Raw genomic sequence first — 21,646 nt, 5'->3', positions numbered from 1 at the left:
CTGCTTCGAACCCATGGGAGAAAGAAGGAAAATCGGAAGGAACGCATGGTTTTTGGTTCTTGGCTCTTGGAACGCTCTCATGGGAAACCACTTTTTCCGGCATTTGGGGAGCAGTACTTGGAAGTAGGAAAATTGCCCCGCTTCGGAATGATTGTTTTTCCGAGTTTGCTCCTTCCCGCGTTTGAGTCAGAAGTCGTTCAGTAAGTCAGTTAGTCTGTCAGTTTGGCGCTGCACCTCTTCTTCGGTTCAGCTTAGCCTTTTAGTCGTGATTGCGCTACGTTCTAGTCAGGTTGGCGTTTCGATTCGATTTCAATTTCTTCGATTCTGGTCGTTCGCGTCGCTTACGTCTAAGATTAAGTTTTTGTTGTTGTTGTTTTTTTATGTCTGGTGTCTCCGAATAGTCATCGTTTCTCGGAACAGATCGTGGAATAGGCGGTTTTGTGGTTTTTAATAAGTTGATCGTCCTACATTCGAATGTTGGAGTTCCTGAAGCAGATGAATGCAGTTGAGTCAAAATCTTGACTAACAAGCTTCTAGAGGTTATTTGAAAAAAAGTAAGTGTTATTAATGGTTCGATATAAGCTTCAAAATTATTTGGGTAGATCAAACACGAACATATGCTCCATCATCTGAAATTTTTGTCATAAGGAATTCATGAAAATTTAAATTTTATGACCAAGATCATCAGATCATCAAAGCAACCAATTGGTAACCTGGAGTGAAAAATTGCAACAAGTGTCCCTTCAATGATGACCATCGACTTCCCCTACCATTATCGAAGTAGGTGGCGAAATTTTAGAACTTAACTCCTGTCGGCAAAAGTGAAACAAACCGCATGCGGGGGATACTCAACCCAAGTAAAAAAAAACCACGAAATTAAAAGTGACCACAGAAAGGCGACTGACGACGACGCGTGCTACTCACCCGTGCCGCCCCGGTGATTAACGATGTGTTAAATTAAGTTAAACAGAAAAGTGTCGGTGGTTTCTGGTCTGGTTAGTGTTGTCTTGAGGTTGAGAGTTGAGATTTTTGTTTTATGTTATGTTTTCCTCCCGAAACTGTCGGACAGCAGCAGAGTAGTGTGCATAGAAATGCAAGGAATCTCTATCCCCCGGAATGAGCCGGTGAGCAGATTGTAAACATAGGAACGAACTCTTAAAAAATCTTCTAAGAGCATTGCTTGAGTGGACCGTCGTTTGAAGATGAAGAACGACAGACCATTTTCTCTTGAAGATTTCGGGTTTTATGGACTGTTTTGATTAAAATCTAGAAATGTTCCTACCTTCCATACATACACTTGATTTGAAAGCTATTTTCAATTCGAAGTGCGCAATTAAATATTGAAAACAGAATGCCGATTGAAATTCTCTAAGGTTTAACTACTTCCGGTGTTGCAGATGAGTTGAAACTCTTTGGATGTAATCTAAAGGTTTGATAAACATTTTAAAACAGCTTTATTAGACAATGCTGACTAACAAAATTTAAAAAATTCTTTAGTTTTCACGAATGCACAGTGGTCCAAGAGGGTCTAAAGTAGAACTTTTTTGCCTTTCAATTTAGCTTTTAAATGTCTACATAATGTTTGCTCGTTAGACTGTTGTTTATAACGTGGAAGCATCAACAATTACATAGTCAAGCCTACTACGATACAAATAAAAACAATAAGGGAAAAGTCGGGTAAAACGGACACCGTTAATATTTCGAAAATAACAATTTTTGGCACAAAAATAATGGTGGGAATATATTCGGCTTAGTGTTTCAACACTTTCGACACTCTTTGATCATTTACATCAAGCAAAGATTCACAATAGTAAACAAAACAAATAAAAACTTTGAGGATCCATTTTTTAAGGTAATTTTCTCCCCTCAGAAAATTTCAACCATTTTCAAAGGTGAATATTTATTAGGTTTCTCTGAGCAACAAAAGTTTTAAAAAAAAGTTTCCAAGGCGGGTAAGACGGACACCTTAAGGTCTGGTAAAACGGACACATTAGTTTCTCTAAGTATTTCAAAAATTTTCAACGGTTTGATCCTCCATATGCCTTTAAAAGACTCTGGCAAGAGCAATTGTCGGTTGAAAAGCACTCAGCATCTCAAACAGGCCATAAAAACTGTAAAAGCTGAATCTGTGGTGATGACAGCGCCCCAAAAATACGGAATTCTGAAAACCACACCGATTCGCTTCTGGACTCAGCCCAGTTGGATCCTTTTTGGTTTAAAAACGTTTTCAAATACTTAACTGCGGTAAAATATACCTTTTCTATTTTTTAAAAGGGTAATTGGCAAGCATGTTTTAGACTTGACAGACTTGATGAAGGAAATTAACTGATTTCAATGGTTAATGCGATAACAAACAACCTTAACTGCCTATTTGCAGTATATTGCTATTAGAGATGTACCGAATATTCGGTCGGCCGAATATTCGGCGCCGAATACCGCCAAAAAACCGTTAAGCCAAATATTCGGCTCACCGAATAGTTGAGCTAGGTATTCGGCCGAATAGGCCAAATAGGCTGAATATTAATTTTTTTAAAATTAAAACAAAAACCGACTTGTCAAATTTTTCAACTGATGTTAGATAATTTATAAAATATCCAATAGAAATGTTGAAAAAGCTTTAAAATAACCAAAAACTTATGCTTTCAGTAAAACATTTTAGGTGTACCCGTGTATTTTTCACTGTAGATAGCTTTATAAACCGAGTATACTTATTGATATATCCAGGCTGGTCCATAAACCAAATAAAGAATTCCAGAAAAGTTAAATCTGACCGGGATGGATACATATTTTTTAAACTTTCCGGATTTTACCCAGGTTTATTCAGATTTTTTGCTAAATTAAATGAAAAACTCAAATGTCTCTTTGAAAAATTTTTAATTTTGCGTTACAAAACGATTGTTTAGAGTAAATTTATTCGTAAGATACGTTTTGAACACTGATGTTGTGATTCGATGATAGCTTTGAATTTCAAATAATGTTATTTCTTTTCCTTTTTTTTCTTTGAGAATGATGCCTAGTTTCTGTTCAGATTTTTCTTTTTTATTACAAGTTTTTCAAAGCCGTGTGGATACGTGTAGTAGAAAGTATTGTATGCTTAAGGTTAAAGATCATCGTTATATTTGGCAACTATTTTTTAGACATCTAGCAAAACTTAGACATTCATCTAATTCGATATAGATAAAAGCAAATTCAAATAGCTTGACAACTGTTTTGAAATGTTTTGTCCCAGATTTCACTGGAACCCAATATCTTTTGTGATAAATGTCCTAGAAGCGACAAGTCATCTGATGTCCTTCCAGCTAATGGTGACATTTGGAATCAAAGAGATCTCAACTTAAAAAAGTTCTGATGAATTATACATCCGGTTGGAAATAATCGACTTAAAAACATGAGGGTGCCCCTCATGGCAGATGGCAGAAATATAAGGAAAATTAATTTAATGTTTTGTGTTGTATTGAAAATTCAACAGAATATTCGACCGAATATTCGGCCGAATATTCGTTAGGCCGAATAGTTGAAAAGGTTCGGTATTCAGCCGTTCGCCGAATACCACTATTCGGTACATCTCTAATTGCTATTCTACCTTAGGATGTCCGTCTTACCCGACTTTCCCCTACTTTTATGTTTGGAATATAGAGGCAATATTTTTCTACAAAGTTGTAGATATCATTTAAATATGCAACTATTCTGTAATAATACTTATACTATTTCTATTCTATGTAGAGTTATACAGCTTAAAGTTCAAAACATACTTAAGAATTGTGTTTTATACTTAATATTTGTAATTTTAGGATAAATATGAATATAATGATCGAAACATTTGCTGAAACGCTAACATTGGACGTTAATGTCGTGATTTTATGTATCTCAATTCAGAGATTCTCTTAGACAAGTCTGTCTCTCACAAGAATAGATCAATGACTGACTTTGTTTTGAGTGTTTGCCAAAATAGCAAACATGTGTTGCAAAAAAAAAAATAGCAAACATAGTGTTGCCAAAATAGCAAACATAGAAATACCAAAATAGCAAAGCATAGAAATTTATTTTATTTTATTTATCTTAAGTGTTGCCGAATTCAACTGTTATTTTATTTTAGTTTTAATTAAATTTAATTGATTTTCTGCGTATCCTTCACCTCATCCCTCCATTCCTTCTCATCTCGATTCTCAATTAAAACTTTTTTTGCATCGACTTTTGTTTTTTTTCCTTTAGAACAACATTTTTTTTACCAAATATCCTTAATTCTTTGTTCCCATCCTACAAATTTTATTTAATTTCTGCTTATCCTTCAAATCTTCTCTACATTCCTTCTCAACTCTATCCTCAATAGAATCTTTCATTTACAAAATTTTGTTTTTCGAAAATACAAAATTTTATATCCCAAATATTTCCATCTCAATTCTATATCCATTCTCTGCAAAAGCTTTTAAAATCTTAATTTTTTTTCTGCATATTCTTCATACCATCCGAAAATACTCTTCACAAAAGCCTTCCCAATTTGTGCTGCCGCTCTGCTTTTGTTTATCAGAGCCTGAACAATCCGCAAAAAAAAATCATTCTTAGCAACAGCTTTCTCAAACTGTGCTTTTTTGTCACTCTGTCTCTGCTAACCAGAGCCGCAATAATTCGATAGTATTCTCAGAAACAGCCTACCCAACCAGAAGGCTTATTCGAAACAAACAATCAGCAACAACAGCCTTAAAAATTTGTACTACCTTATCGATCTCCGTTTTTGTTTTCACTGGAAGGCCAGACAATCAACAACAGCAGCCTTAAAAGTCTGCGCTTCCATAGCCAATTCCATCTTTTTCCATCGGAAGGCCAAATCAAAGCAAACAATCAGGTAATGCTGCCTGAAAATCTGCGCTTCAAAATCAGCAGCAGCAGCCTTAAATATCTGCGCTTCTAACGCCAATTCCATCTTATTCCACCGGACGGCCAAATTTAAACAATCAGCAGCGGCAGCAGCCTTAAATATCTGCGCTATTTGTGCTTATTCTACCAACCACGCCATTGTCGTGATTTTACGAATTTCAATTCAGAGATTCACTTAGACACGTCTGTCGCTCTCAAGAATAGATCAATGACTGACTTTGTTTAGATAGTTTGTCTAGTGTTTCCAAAATAGCAATCGTTGCTAAAGAAATTTCTTTTATTTTATTCATCTTTAATGTTGCCGAATACAACTATTATTTTATTTTATTTTTAATTAAATTTGATTTATTTTCCAAATTGGGTACCCGAGCAGACTTTTATGGCAAATTTATACCTAATTTTGCTATCATGCCTTGAAAGTAAAATGAGGTATCATTTTGCCCGAATAAAGGTGGTACAATGCCAAAATTTGGGTCTCACTTTTCATATATGGATACTTCGATTATACCAAGTGCAGGTTTCACTGAAACCTTAATGATACCTTGTTTAGCCAACGTTTCTAAACGAGATTTGAGGGCACAATGATGCCACTTTGAGGTATAATTTATTGCCAAAATTTGGCATCGTTGTGATTTCAAAAATTGTTTCAAAAGGATGCCTAAACAAGGTGTCAGAATACATTCAGTGAAACCAAAATTTGGCAGAACTGTGCTATCCGTATATGGAAAACGAGCGCCATATTTTGGTATTGTAGCACCATTATTCGGAACAATTATACCGAATTTCGCTAAAAAGGCATGATAGCAAAAGAAATTTCAACCATCGAATAGTTACTCCAACAAAAGCAAAACAACGATGTAATGTATACATTTAGGCGTTACAATAAGCTGTATATGAATATCGTCTTTTCAAACGCGACTCCAGAAATAATCGCCATGTGTTATAAATACCAGCACTATGGTTGTATAAATGAAGTCGATTTTAAACCATCAGTTAAGCATCTAAAAAAGATAGACAAATTCTTAAAAGGTACAATTTTACAAGCGTTTTGGTTGGAACTTCTTCCTTTTTCCAACTCCAACCAGCTAAACGCTCAAATTTATTCTGATAAATAAGCATATTCGAAAATAAGCAGACCTCGCCATCCTAATTGTAAATCTACATGAGCATGAGAAGAGGTAGTTTTACATAAATGCTTTTGATTGCTTTTAGAGTCACTTACATTCAAAAAGGTTTGAAGAATCTCTTAGCTGAACGAAACTACCATTTAAAAAACGATGATTCCTTTGAATTCAGCCACCATGGAAATCCTTATAGAAAGGATGCCTAAACATGGTTTAGCTGTGCTTCCAGCATATGAAACTTTTAAGAAAATAATCCAAATTTCGCTAACAAGGCATGATAGCAAGTTTTATCCTTAACTTATGTTCAATCTTAGAATTGGTATCGGTTAGATTCTAATGAAAATAATAACAATTACGCCTTTGTGTAAACAATGCATTGATTAAAAAGTATAATACTCTGACCTACCTACCTACCTAAGGGTTCGGCGCCGATTGACCGACGCATAGGACCGAGATAAAAAAAAACCTCCTCTAACACTCACACTCAACTAACACACTCATACTAACACTCTGACTAAAACCTAAAATCCCGAGATCCCAATCTGATGTTCGAGAAATGAATGGAGAAAAAATTTTATCATAAATTTTAACACTTCTTTGCCAGTCTGTAAAAACGGAATTTCAATTGTTCAGTTTGTTGCCTTAGCTTTTGCTTTAATGTAAATAGTAAACTTTGTAAATGTTCCATCAATATTATTATAGTCATGTAAGAGTTCGATATTTTTTTCCTTGTTCGTCTACTTTCAGCAGTTGTTAAGCGTTACACTGCCGTTGGAAGCATAATTGTCACATGTTACATTCTGAAATTTCCTTACTTTTTCTAGAAGACTTATTTCAAATTTTTCTGTTAGGCAATTTTTGATAGAAACATCGAGTTCATCTAATAAACATATTCTTATTAAATAAAATCAAAATATTCATCGCTACGAGGCGGTAGACACCAAAATAGTTCACATATCAAAATGTAACATGTGACAATTATGCTTCCAGAGGCAGTACAAATCGCATCGAAATCAAGTAGTTTATGTTTGATTGATATCTACAATACACTCATATTTAAATTTGAAAAAAAAAAAAAATACTTAAAGTTGTGAATTTTAAGTCAGAACAATGTTTTAATTTTTTTACCCTATCATATTGAAGATAAATATTAGTGATTCCGTCTGCTTGGACATTTATTCTCATTACAAAAACGTTATTTCAATTGCACAAGACGTACATTGCCACAACTTGCTAAACTATCCCACATACAAAAACATCGCATCGACAAAAAAGGTTTGAGGGTTTACTATACATATTTCCTTGACCTTTTGAAAAGGCCTGTGTCGAAAAGTGTAAATAAATCAACAATTACAATTTTGGTATTTTTTCATACATTTTGTGAATCGACTTCAAAACTATAAATAAATCATAAAGTACAAACTTTCGCAAAACTAAGAAATTATTTTATTAAATCATCGTACCGAAACGGATTATCTCAAGTCTATTTTGAAAAACTAACGGTAGCAGTTCAATTTTTAATAATATGATTTCAGATGAAATGTGTAGTACAAATTTACAATGTATCTTTCAGACAATAATTAAAAATTCTGAATGTATAACCCTTTTCCTTTTGAGCACATCGTTAAATATTCTTAAGAATTTTGAAACAGGTTGATATCTCCGAATTTTCCTCTTTTTCTTTCAAGCATTGGATTGATGTGTTATTAAAAACCCCCTTAAATTATGCAACCCATTTCAAGAGTTTTACTAACCATGTGAGATAAATGTTGACGCATAACAAAATCTGCCCTTACTTAAGCAACATAATAACATTTTATATGAAAATTCAAGAAAATATAAAGCTACACATGACACATGACAAATTTGAATAATTTATCAGAACCTAGCTTTAAAATTTCTGCTTTACCTTATATTTAGCGTTAACATTCCGTAGCTTTTAAACAACACAAAAAACAGACTTGTTTGTTTAATTTTTTAAAGTTAATTTTGTATTCAACTGGAAAGTAATTTGGGATTGTGTTTACAAAATCATATGGAGTCCAACCATATTCTAACTAAACAAAGAACAACTTAGGCTGGAACAAATATCAATTTCTTCTTTTGTCACCCCCCCCTTCGAAATTTCCAAAAATCCGTAGGAGGAAATAAATAAAGTTTGAAGTATTTTATGTAAATTTCGACCAAAAATTCAAGTATCCGAAAGTTTACAAGACGAAAATACAAAGTTTAGAAGTTGGAAGTTATTTCACCTTTTTGGATTCTTGATTTTATTGAATTTTTCGTTAAAAAATTTCTTTATTTATACACGCAGAAAAATATTTTGTAAGTACAACAAAATTTGGGCCAAAAATAATAAAAATTTTGGTTGGGAAAAAGCACAAATATATTTTAGTCCATTTTGATAAAAAATTCCACTTTGGATTCATCTTTTTGTTTTTGTTTAAACAATATCAGCCCTTTTTAAAAATAAATCCAAATTTTGACCAAAATAATAAAATTTTGGGTAAAACTTATAACATTCGTTGTATGGTTCGAAATACAATATTGATTGTCCAAAATAACAAAATAAAAAGTGGTTTAAAATAGATCAGTTCATTAATTTCAAAGCAAAGCCAAATTATTTGATTCAAATAGTATTTTTATTCTTTTTTTGAAATTTATTGGATTCTCATCATGAATTATAAACGATTTAAGTTTCAAATTTCTTTATTGTACTAACATCACTGATGAACTAACATGCTGCTGAAACATCAGCATTAGAATAGGCAATGAAGTCATCATTTGTCCCTCTGGCTCCTGATGTCTACCTTTGTGCGGTTGGTGTTGCTTCCCAGACGAGCGTGAACCGAAACGTGAATCTGACGACTTCTTTCTTTATTTGGCTTCGTCTGACACGACTGGCTAGGACCATTCTGGCCCAACTTGCAATCTGACGACTTCGTAACATCTGAAATGGACACAAAAGAAAAAAATTAAAAAAATACGTAATGTTGTACTCCCGCCGGTTTTCATCAGTTTTCCGGTCGGTTGACGCTTTTTAAACTTACCTTATGCAATGATCAACCAGTTGACGATGGCAGTCGACTTATCCGGTCGATTTAACTTTACCAGCAGCCCCATATATTCCTCCTGTGTTCTGTGGCTGGTTCTCCCGATGATCACTAAATTGTACTGGAATTTTCCCCTTTGAAATCCAGCGTGCCGGCGCCGGGTTGTAAATCCAAGCCCGTAGTTTCCGATGAAGTCCGCCCATCCTCTTGCCAAAGGTCCAGAGCATATCGGCGATGGGTGTGATTCGTCTTCTGTAAAAAAAATAAGAATTTTTATTATTTAATTCGATCAGCAATCAAAATTGAAACTTACCTCATCCAAAGCGAACCGTAATATTACAACCAGCAGCAAACTGCTGGTAACCATTTTTTTGGGAGACTCGCTACAAAAAAAAACTTTTTTCTTTTATTATTCTTTTTCTTTCGCTTGCGTCAAACTCCGTCAAACGACAAACACGCTAGTTAATACTAACGAATTTTTGGTTTTAAGTCATCCACATTTAAAATTAAAACTATAAAAATATATTTTATTAAAATAATTCAGTGGAAACTCCATGCAATCCAGGTGGTACAACTAATTTTGTAAACATAATAAAATTTCAAGGTTGGTTTTAATTAAAGTTTTGCATCAAAACTACCTGAACATCCGCATTAATACTACAAAATAAAATAACAAAACCGTTTTGTTGAAATCATCACCGTTCTTTTTCTGCGTGTAGGTTTTGTGCAATAATATAGTATGCAATTTTGTTGCATACAAGCTTTCGTGAAATTTATTCCAATTTATTTGTTTTTCGCATTATTTTTTATTGTCCCCCCCCCTCGCGATGTTCCAACTCCGAGTGACAAAAGAAGGATTTGAAATTTGTTCCGGCCTTATTGGTTACAATTTTATCTTATTGCATGATTTTAAAAGTTTCAAATCACTATGCTGAATTATATTAACTAAATTCTTAATGGGCTTGTGATAAATCTCAATTGGCAAGTCTGTTGCTTCTTTAGCCGACACCGAAAACAGTTGTACCGGATAAGTTTTTCAATAACTGTCCGCCAACTGTAAAGTTGATATAAAGTCGCCATAAAAATGGTAAAAAAAAATTCTTAACATGAATCTGAATGAATGGTCTAACACTCATTTTCATTATTTGGAAAATACATGTATTGTTGATCTAAAAGTTAAGTGCCCTAAAAATTATTTGGGTTGTTGCAAAATTGAAGAAAATATTTGTTTCGCTCTATAAAAAAGGCTAGTATTGGATACATTAAGGCGTTGAATTGTAGCTGTGCCATTTGGTCCTGGAAGTAGACTCAAGTAACAAGGCAAAATAATAGCTATGCGGCTTGTTGCACCACCCTGAATAGTGCAAGCGTTGCTAAGTTCGAGTTAAACTCAAGTAAACAAGAATAAGCATAGTACGTTTGTCTGTTACAGAAAAACTGAAACTAAGCTTAGAATCATGACTTAAGTCTAAAATATGATTTAACCTTAAACTTTGATAAAGAAAAAAATACGTAATTTTAACTGCAGATTGATTCATGCCAGTCCACCTACCAATTGCATTATCAAGCATACATTCCATCCTGAGCAGCCGTCGCACTGCTAGATCCTGTGGGAGCTGTCCTCGAACCAGTTTCCGATGAACAATTTCCCCTGAAAGTTGCAATCTCGTTCCTGCCACCGTTGCGCAATGAAAGCAACGTAGACCGAGTTCCCGACACCTTTCGGGTGGTTCTAGGTATCCGTTTTCTTCTTCGATCTTTCCAAGCACGTATAAAATGGTTCTTAACTGCGGAGCAAACAAAATTCGCAGCGGAGCGAAATGAAGAATGTAAACACACAACCTGTATACACTCTACCAAGGTGGCGCAAGTGCAGGTACAATACTGAACGTTCGATAGAAGAAGAAAAAAGTACCTACAAAAATAAAACCTGCGTCGCTGTCAGAAAGCTTAGGCAATTGTGTATCTAAAATGTCTATTGTGTCTTAATTTCTGGCTCTGAAGTGACTCCACTTCATAGAAATATGTTTACGAAAACTAAACTTTACTACTACCTTTGTAAAGCATTTCTTCGTCACCTCTCTTTCTATCACATTGGTAAACAATGCATGGGTAACTTAGATCAAGGTGTGTATATACTCAGGAGGTGTTACCGAATATCGAATTCCCGATTCAGCCATTTTGGCTATGTAGGCTATGCAACTCTACGGAACTCATGAAGTTTGTTTACCAACAAACCACCGAAAAGCTGAGCAAAAAATAAACAAACTCATTGAGAGCCCCGCTCACTCCTCGCCTACTTACTGTGAAAGTCGGAGAACCTAGTGTATCAAAAGACCTTGACTTAGATCATATTCCCACTGCGTCAGTTCATCGTTGTGCTGGTTGTATATACACGGTGCCCCCCTGGACCGTTATTATAAAAAAAAAGTGACCATCAAAACCAAGTATAGGGCTCGATTTCTTAGGTTATTCTACACCTCTGGGCAAATTTTTAAAAAAATCCCTAGTCGAATTTTCGAGAAATCTTGATTTGAAGTTTTTAGGTCAAAAATCCAAACTTTATATATATAAATAAATTTCTGTCTTTCTGTCTTTCTGTCTATTCCGTATGGACTCAGAAACTACTGAACCGATTTACGTGAAACTTGGCAGATGGGGGTATTGGAGGCCGGGGAAAGTTCCTATTATGGTTTGGGACCCCCTCCCTAACAGTAAGGGGGGGAGGGGCCTCCCAAACAAAAGACAATTTTTTGCATAACTCGAGAACCAATCAGGCAAATGGTATCAAATTTGGCATGGGGTGGTATTTGAGAACGGAGAATATTTCAATGAATATTAGGTACCCTCTTTTTCCTCTCAGTGTGGTGATAGAAAGGGGGAGGGGGGCTACCTTACAATTTTTCATATAACTCGAAAACTAATCAATATTTTGGAACCAAATCTGGCATGGGAAGGTATTTGGATACGAAAAATATTTCTATGATTATTTTAAACCCCTCCCTCTTTACAGTAGGAAGATATAAAGGGGGGAGAGGCCCTCTTTTTAATTTTTACATAACTCAAATACTAATCAAGCAAATGGAATCAAATTTGGCGTGGGCGGATATTTGGGAACGTGATATGTTCTAATGATTGTTTGAAACCCCTTCCTTCTTCCAGCGGGGAGAAAGGAAATAGGGAGGGAAGTTCCATAAATTTTTTATTGCATAACTCTAGAACTACAACAGCAAATGGAACCAAATTTTGCATGGAACGATATTTGGGTACGAGAAATGCTTCTTTGAATATTTTGTATTCCTCAATCCTTCAAAAAGGTGGATGAAAAGGGGGAGAAGAGATTTCGCTTACAATTTTCAGTATAACTGAAGATCTGATCGAGCAAATTTGAACCACATTTGGCATGTTTGGGTATTTGGATACGAGAAATGTTTCTATTATAAATAAAAGCTCCACCGATTTTTTCAGCGGAAAGATATAAAAGGGGAAGGGGGCTACCATACATTTTTTTGCATAACTCGAGAATTAATAGAGCAAAAGAAATTAAATTTGGTATCCAAAATTTGTTGAGTAGAAAAAATACTTTTATATTTCTCACTCCTCCATTCAAAGGGGCGAATGGAAGGGGGTTGGTAGTTCCTTTCAAGTTTATGCATAACTCAAGAATTTACATCGCAAATAAAATCAAATTTGGCATGGGATGGTTTTTTAATAAGAGAATTTTTTTATGTCAAACAATTCCTTTCTTGCAGTGGGATGATAGAATTGGAAATAAAGGAAGGGAAGAGGAAAGCTGACATTTAAATTTTTTTTAAACAAAATCCGAGAAATGGACAAAACTTAACATGGAAAACCATTTTGGTATGATTCTATGATTATCTGACACACCATCCTCCTTTCAGTGAGTAGGTACATAGGAGGAGGGAGGTGAACCCAATACAATTTTTTTAACATAAGTTCTCAATTTATGCTATAGCATAAATTAATGCATAAATTATGCTATAGTTATGTTAAAAAAAATTGTATTGGGTTCACCTCCCTCCTCCTATGTACCTACTCACTGAAAGGAGGATGGTGTGTCAGATAATCATAAAACCATTCCAAAATGGTTTTCCATGTTAAGTTTTGTCCATTTCTCGGATTTTGTAAAAAAAAAAGTTAAATGTCATCTTTCCTCGTCCCTTCCTTTATTTCCAATTCTATTATCCCACTGCAAGAAAGGAATTGTTTGACATAAAAAAAATTCTCTTATTAAAATACCATCCCATGCCAAATTTGGTTTTATTTGCGATGTAAATTCTTGAGTGATATGTTCTTGAGTTATGCATAAACTTGAAAGGAACTACCAACCCCCTTCCAGTCGCCCCTTTGAATGGAGGAGTGAGAAATATAAAAGTATTTTTTCTACTCAACAAATTTTGGATACCAAATTTAATTTCATTTGCTCTATTAATTCTCGAGTTATGCAAAAAAATGTATGGTAGCCCCCTTAACCCTTTATAGCTTTCCGCTGAAAAATCGGTGGGGCTTTTATTTATAATAGAAACGTTTATCGTATCCAAATACCCAAACATGCCAAATGTGGTTCAAATTTGCTCGATCAGATCTTCAGTTATACTGAAAATTGTAAGCGAAATCTCTTCTCCCCCATTTCATCCACCTTTTTGAAGGATTGAGAGATACCAAATATTCAAAAAAGCATTTCTCGTACTCAAATATCGTTCCATGAAAAATTTGGTTCCATTTGCTGTTGTAGTTCTAGAGTTATGCAATAAAAAATTTATGGAACCTTCCCTCCCTCTTTCCTTTCTCCCCGCTGGAAGAAGGAAGGGGTCTCAAACAATCATTAGAACATATCACGTTCCCAAATATCCGCCAACGCCAAATTTGGTTCCATTTGCTTGATTAGTATTTGAGCTTTGTAAAAATTAAAAAGAGGGCTCCTCCCCCCTTTATATCTCCCTACTGTAAAGAGGGAGGGGTTTAAAAGAATCATAGAAATATTTTTCGTATCCAAATACCTTCCCATGCCAAATTTGGATCCAATATCTTGAATAGTTTTCGAGTTATATAAAAAATTGTAAGGTATTCCCCCTCCCCCCTTTCTATCACCACACTGAGAGGAAAGAGGGGTACCTAATATTCATTGAAATATTCTCCGTTCCCAAATACCACCACATGCCAATTTTGATACCATTTGCTTGATTGGTTCTCGAGTTATGCAAAAAATTGTCTTTTGTTTGGGAGCCCCCCCCCCCCCCCTTCCTGTTAGGGAGGGGGTCCCACACCATAATAGGAACTTTCCCCGGCCTCCAATACCCCCATCTGCCAAGTTTCACGTTAATCGGTTCAGTAGTTTCTGAGTGTATAGGGAACAGACAGAAAGACAGACAGACAGAAATTCATTTATATATATAAAGTTTGGATTTTTAGACCTAAAAACTTCAAATCAAGATTTCTCGAAAATTCGACTAGGGATTTTTTTGAAAATTTGCCCAGAGGTGTAGAATAACCTAAGAAATCGAGCCCTATACTTGGTTTTGATGGTCACTTTTTTTTTTATAATAACGGTCCAGGGGGGCACCGTGATATATATTTTTGTGGTAATTGATAAGTGGATTTTCTATATTTTTATGTTCGTATCTTAAAGAAAGTTTGATATTTGTAATTAAAAATACGCTACACGATATGACATCTACCAAAAAAAAAAAAATCGATCAACTGATGCATAGCCCACAAAAAATCGAGCAAATTAAGAAGTTGTATTTTATGTTGGTAGTGATTTTTTTTATTAAAAAAAAAAAAATTAAATATACGTTACTTTGGTACATCACGGCAGATTGAACCGTTCGATTTTGGCAACAAATAGTGTTCTGGGGTGTTGCTAAAATCGAACCGGATCTTCAAAATTTGTTCTTTGCTTTGTCGAAATACAAAATGCAATAATAGATTTATTCTGAATTTAGATTATTCTAAATTCAAAATTATATGTTGATTTACTTGTTATATTTCATCCAATTTATAATTTGTTTTCATTAATTTATTACATACAGACAGCGCTTTTTGACTAAATGAAAATTTCGTCAGCTACCAAAAAAAAATATCGTTTTTGTGTACAGATACGGTATATAAGTTTCGGATTTTTCTTCGAATCCACGAGGAATCGTTTTGCTATTTCATAAATCAAAACTCAATTTTGTAAAATTTTCTTTTCCCGTTGACATTTTGACAATAGAGGATAACTTAATGATGCCAAATTTTGCTATCATTCCAAATTTCTAACTAAATTATGCAAATATTTCTACCACAGAAAATTGGTTACCTAATTTTGGTATCATTTTGATCTAACTTTTCTTATCCATAAAAGTGAATGAAACCTTAATGATGCCTTTTTCAGCAGTCGTAGTAAAATCAATACCTTATCGTGCCATCCCTTTGTCATTGATGCTTCACTTTGGTATTGGTTTGCCATCGATTTTCTGCAAATTGATGCTTCAATGAAACCTAATTTCGGCATCTGATAAAATATGATAGTAAATTATGCCATCATTTTGGTATTGATAGCTCATTTTGGTTACGGTTTGCTATCGATTTAGGCATCAAAGTCTGCTCGGGTAAGTGGATCCTACACCTTGAAGCTTGAATGCACTACAAACTTAGTCATGATCAACATGTCTTGTTTATAACGAAAAACACATATTTCCATTTGCATAAGTAAGCCTCTTCCCACTGCATAAGCAGGTTAAATGATCCCATGAATCCATTAGGGGTAACAGTAGATTTTATTTTTTTTTTGAAAGCGCTCGAAAAAGTTACAAGGCGTCTCACTTCTTATACAGGGTGTTTAATAAGTTCGAATTTTTTGGTATGTTAAACGAAAGACTCAAATGAATCTGTTGTTGACAGAAAATCGCCATACACGAGCATTTGGACAAATTAAATGGGCCTAAGTTTAATTTTTATGTGGGAACTACTTTGAATTACACTTCCAAACGCTTTCCCTTCCAATGCGGGAAGGGCTCATAAAATACCTTACAAATATTTAAAGTATCTAAAAACGTCACATGCCATATTTTGCTCCATAAGCTTTATAAGTTTTCGAGTTATGCCAAATAAAATTGGAAAAAAAACCTATCACAAAGTTTTAATGGAACCCCCTTTTTTTCTTTGACTTACCACACAGCATGAAAAGATCCAAAACAATCACAGAAACATCTGGTACCCGAATGCATTCCCACGCCAAATTAGATTCCCTGTGGTCTAAAATTCCTATTCCTATTCCTGGATTTGTTTAAATTTTTTTAGACACCGATTAAATTCTGAGTGTCTATTTGGTTCTTAAATATTTCTATATCAGCAAATATTTTTCATCAAAATTCAGTTTCATAATTAGAATCCTATGGATGATTTTTACTTTTAAATAAAAATAAAGGTTATTTTTTTTTTTAAACTCTACCAGAGAGCCAAATTCTACTTTCACTTTGAGATTATCAGCTGATTTATTTATTTAAACTGGCTTTGGTTGAAAGTTAGAAATTTTAAATAGAACTTACAATCAAAATTTTAAGAATGCGATCTTTTGAAACTTGAGTTCCTCAACGAAATAATCATCTTGATAGTTTGATCTTCAATCTGAATCTGAATTCCTAATATTTCAGATCAGAATTCTTCACTTCCCTACATGGATGAAATATACCTTTTATTTACCATGCAGATGAAAGTTTCATAATCTGCCTTGAAAAACTGTCACCAAGAATGTCGTAAATAACTAAGTTTACCCTGTGGCTACGCATAATTTTCACTAAATTTCTTCGCCGTTACACGATTCTGAAAACTATGCGAACAAGACTCCCACATGTTCACGCATCATAATGTTTCACGATAATATCCCTTCTCTTCGAGTTTTATTTGCCATTCCATCCGTTAAGTCGGCTAAGGTAGATTTGAACGGATTAAACCGTCACTAATCTTGCGTGTCTTCTCAAAACTCCGCTGCCGAGTCGAGTCGTTGTTGTCTTGGTTGGACTTGAAGGCCCGGCTCATCTTTCATCTCCGACTGACTGCTCGCTACTCATGCTCATCTCACACAACTTCCCTTCCATCATCGCCACGGTCCATTAACAAAAAATATGGAATCAAAAGCCGTTGGCGCATATTTTTAGAATTTTTATTGCCACAATCGGCAGTTAGTTTCGGGGAAGCTACATGTTGTGCACACATCGTGAAATTTTCCGGCAAACTTTACCGGTGCGTAACGCGTGCTGGCCCGGATATTTGCTGGCCACCGGCGTTTTTTGGCATGCAAATCTTTTATGTAGAAACGGAGCACATTTTCTCTGATGGTCAAATTTATAAAAATAATATTTGGAAGGGTCTCAAACCAGTTGAGCTACTCGGAATAGGTCACTTCATTTCACGCCGATTATCTGGGGATAATGGAAACAAGATGTGATCCATTTTTTCAATAATCTCAGAAGCGGCATCATGTTTAGTCTTAGTCATAAAACAAATTAATTGAAAAATCAAGCGTAAAATATCAATTGATATCATTCTCGTGGGTTGGACCATCTCAAATATGAATTTTGAAAGTTTCCGGCTCGACGAATCAACTTTGTCATCAACTAAGTGTTTTGACGACCTGAAATACAATTGAAAAAATGAATAACTGTATCGAAAATGCCGCATTATCGCAAACTCAAAAACTACAAAAATTAAAAAAATAACAAAAATAACAAAAATTACAAAAATTAAAAGTTTTACAAAAATAAAATAACAAATTTTACAAACACGACAAAAATGACAACAATGGCAAAAATGAAAAAAATGACAAAAATGACAAAAATGACAAAAATGACAAAAATGACAAAAATGACAAAAATGACAAAAATGACAAAAATGACAAAAATGACAAAAATGACAAAAATGACAAAAATGACAAAAATGACAAAAATGACAAAAATGACAAAAATGACAAAAATGACAAAACGACAAAAATGACAAAAATGACAAAAATGACAAAAATGACAAAAATGACAAAAATGACAAAAATGACAAAAATGACAAAAATGACAAAAATGACAAAAATGACAAAAATGACAAAAATGACAAAAATGACAAAAATGACAAAAATGACAAAAATGACAAAAATGACAAAAATGACAAAAATGACAAAAATGACAAAAATGACAAAAATGACAAAAATGACAAAAATGACAAAAATGACAAAAATGACAAAAATGACAAAAATGACAAAAATGACAAAAATGACAAAAATGACAAAAATGACAAAAATGACAAAAATGACAAAAATGACAAAAATGACAAAAATGACAAAAATGACAAAAATGACAAAAATGACAAAAATGACAAAAATGACAAAAATGACAAAAATGACAAAAATGACAAAAATGACAAAAATGACAAAAATGACAAAAATGACAAAAATGACAAAAATGACAAAAATGACAAAAATGACAAAAATGACAAAAATGACAAAAATGACAAAAATGACAAAAATGACAAAAATGACAAAACGACAAAAATGACAAAAATGACAAAAATGACAAAAATGACAAAAATGACAAAAATGACAAAAATGACAAAAATGACAAAAATGACAAAAATGACAAAAATGACAAAAATGACAAAAATGACAAAAATGACAAAAATGACAAAAATGACAAAAATGACAAAAATGACAAAAATGACAAAAATGACAAAAATGACAAAAATGACAAAAATGACAAAAATGACAAAAATGACAAAAATGACAAAAATGACAAAAATGACAAAAATGACAAAAATGACAAAAATGACAAAAATGACAAAAATGACAAAAATGACAAAAATGACAAAAATGACAAAAATGACAAAAATGACAAAAATGACAAAAATGACAAAAATGACAAAAATCATAAAATTGACAAAAATGACAAAAATGACAAAAATGACAAAAATGACAAAAATGACAAAAATGACAAAAATGCCAAAAATCATAAAATTGACAAAAATGACAAAAATGACAAAAATGACAAAAATGACAAAAATGACAAAAATGACAAAAATGACAAAAATGACAAAAATGACAAAAATGACAAAAATGACAAAAATGACAAAAATGACAAAAATGACAAAAATGACAAAAATGACAAAAATGACAAAAATGACAAAAATGACAAAAATGACAAAAATGACAAAAATGACAAAAATGACAAAAATGACAAAAATGACAAAAATGACAAAAATGACAAAAATGACAAAAATGACAAAAATGACAAAAATGACAAAAATGACAAAAATGACAAAAATGACAAAAATGACAAAAATGACAAAAATGACAAAAATGACAAAAATGACAAAAATGACAAAAATGACAAAAATGACAAAAATGACAAAAATGACAAAAATGACAAAAATGACAACAATGACAAAAATGACAAAAATGACAAAAATGACAAAAATGACAAAAATGACAAAAATGACAAAAATGACAAAAATGACAAAAATGACAAAAATGACAAAAATGACAAAAATGACAAAAATGACAAAAATGACAAAAATGACAAAAATGACAAAAATGACAAAAATGACAAAAATGACAAAAATGACAAAAATGACAAAAATGACAAAAATGACAAAAATGACAAAAATGACAAAAATGACAAAAATGACAAAAATGACAAAAATGACAAAAATGACAAAATGACAAAAATGACAAAAATGACAAAAATGACAAAAATGACAAAAATGACAAAAATGACAAAAATGACAAAAATGACAAAAATGACAAAAATGACAAAAATGACAAAAATGACAAAAATGACAAAAATGACAAAAATGACAAAAATGACAAAAATGACAAAAATGACAAAAATGACAAAAATGACAAAAATGACAAAAATGACAAAAATGACAAAAATGACAAAAATGACAAAAATGACAAAAATGACAAAAATGACAAAAATGACAAAAATGACAAAAATGACAAAAATGACAAAAATGACAAAAATGACAAAAATGACAAAAATGACAAAAATGACAAAAATGCCAAATGACAAAAATGACAAAAATGACAAAAATGTCAAAAATGACAAAAATGACAAAAATGACAAAAATGACAAAAATGACAAAAATGACAAAAATGACAAAAATGACAAAAATGACAAAAATGACAAAAATGACAAAAATGACAAAAATGACAAAAATGACAAAAATGACAAAAATGACAAAAATGACAAAAATGACAAAAATGACAAAAATGACAAAAATGACAAAAATGACAAAAATGACAAAAATGACAAAAATAACAAAAATGACAAAAATGACAAAAATGACAAAAATGACAAAAATGACAAAAATGACAAAAATGACAAAAATGACAAAAATGACAAAAATGACAAAAATGACAAAAATGACAAAAATGACAAAAATGACAAAAATGACAAAAATGACAAAAATGACAAAAATGACAAAAATGACAAAAATGACAAAAATGACAAAAATGACAAAAATGACAAAAATGACAAAAATGACAAAAATGACAAAAATGACAAAAATGACAAAAATGACAAAAATGACAAAAATGACAAAAATGACAAAAATGACAAAAATGACAAAAATGACAAAAATGACAAAAATGACAACAATGACAAAAATGACAAAAATGACAAAAATGACAAAAATGACAAAAATGACAAAAATGACAAAAATGACAAAAATGACAAAAATAACAAAAATGACAAAAATGACAAAAATGACAAAAATGACAAAAATGACAAAAATGACAAAAATGACAAAAATGACAAAAATGACAAAAATGACAAAAATGACAAAAATGACAAATATGACAAAAATGACAAAACGACAAAAATGACAAAAATGACAAAAATGACAAAAATGACAAAAATGACAAAAATGACAAAAATGACAAAAATGACAAAAATGACAAAAATGACAAAAATGACAAAAATGACAAAAATGACAAAAATGACAAAAATGACAAAAATGACAAAAATGACAAAAATGACAAAAATGACAAAAATGACAAAAATGACAAAAATGACAAAAATGACAAAAATGACAAAAATGACAAAAATGACAAAAATGACAAAAATGACAAAAATGACAAAAATGACAAAAATGACAAAAATGACAAAAATGACAAAAATGACAAAAATGACAAAAATGACAAAAATGACAAAAATGACAAAAATGACAAAAATGACAAAAATGACAAAAATGACAAAAATGACAAAAATGACAAAAATGACAAAAATGACAAAAATGACAAAAATGACAAAAATGACAAAAATGACAAAAATGACAAAAATGACAAAAATGACAAAAATGACAAAAATGACAAAATGACAAAAATGACAAAAATGACAAAAATGACAAAAATGACAAAAATGACAAAAATGACAAAAATGACAAAAATGACAAAAATGACAAAAATGACAAAAATGACAAAAATGACAAAAATGACAAAAATGACAAAAATGACAAAAATGACAAAAATGACAAAAATGACAAAAATGACAAAAATGACAAAAATGACAAAAATGACAAAAATGACAAAAATGACAAAAATGACAA

At 32.4% G+C, this 21,646-nt stretch overlaps 1 protein-coding gene across 1 annotated transcript in view; it reads left to right on the top strand.

Annotated features, from left to right (window-relative positions):
- Positions 1–255: 255 nt before the first annotated feature.
- The window catches only part of LOC129741325 (uncharacterized), a 43,587-nt gene continuing 22,196 nt past the window's right edge, over positions 256–21,646 (top strand). The window contains exon 1 of the mRNA XM_055733045.1: positions 256–554. The gene's annotated coding sequence lies outside the window, so the exon portion shown is untranslated. The remainder of the gene's footprint in view (positions 555–21,646) is intronic.

Source organism: Uranotaenia lowii, chromosome 2 (genome assembly GCF_029784155.1).
Source record: "Uranotaenia lowii strain MFRU-FL chromosome 2, ASM2978415v1, whole genome shotgun sequence".
NCBI classification, from domain to species: domain Eukaryota; kingdom Metazoa; phylum Arthropoda; class Insecta; order Diptera; family Culicidae; genus Uranotaenia; species Uranotaenia lowii.
This window is presented reverse-complemented; position numbering and strand designations above follow the sequence as displayed.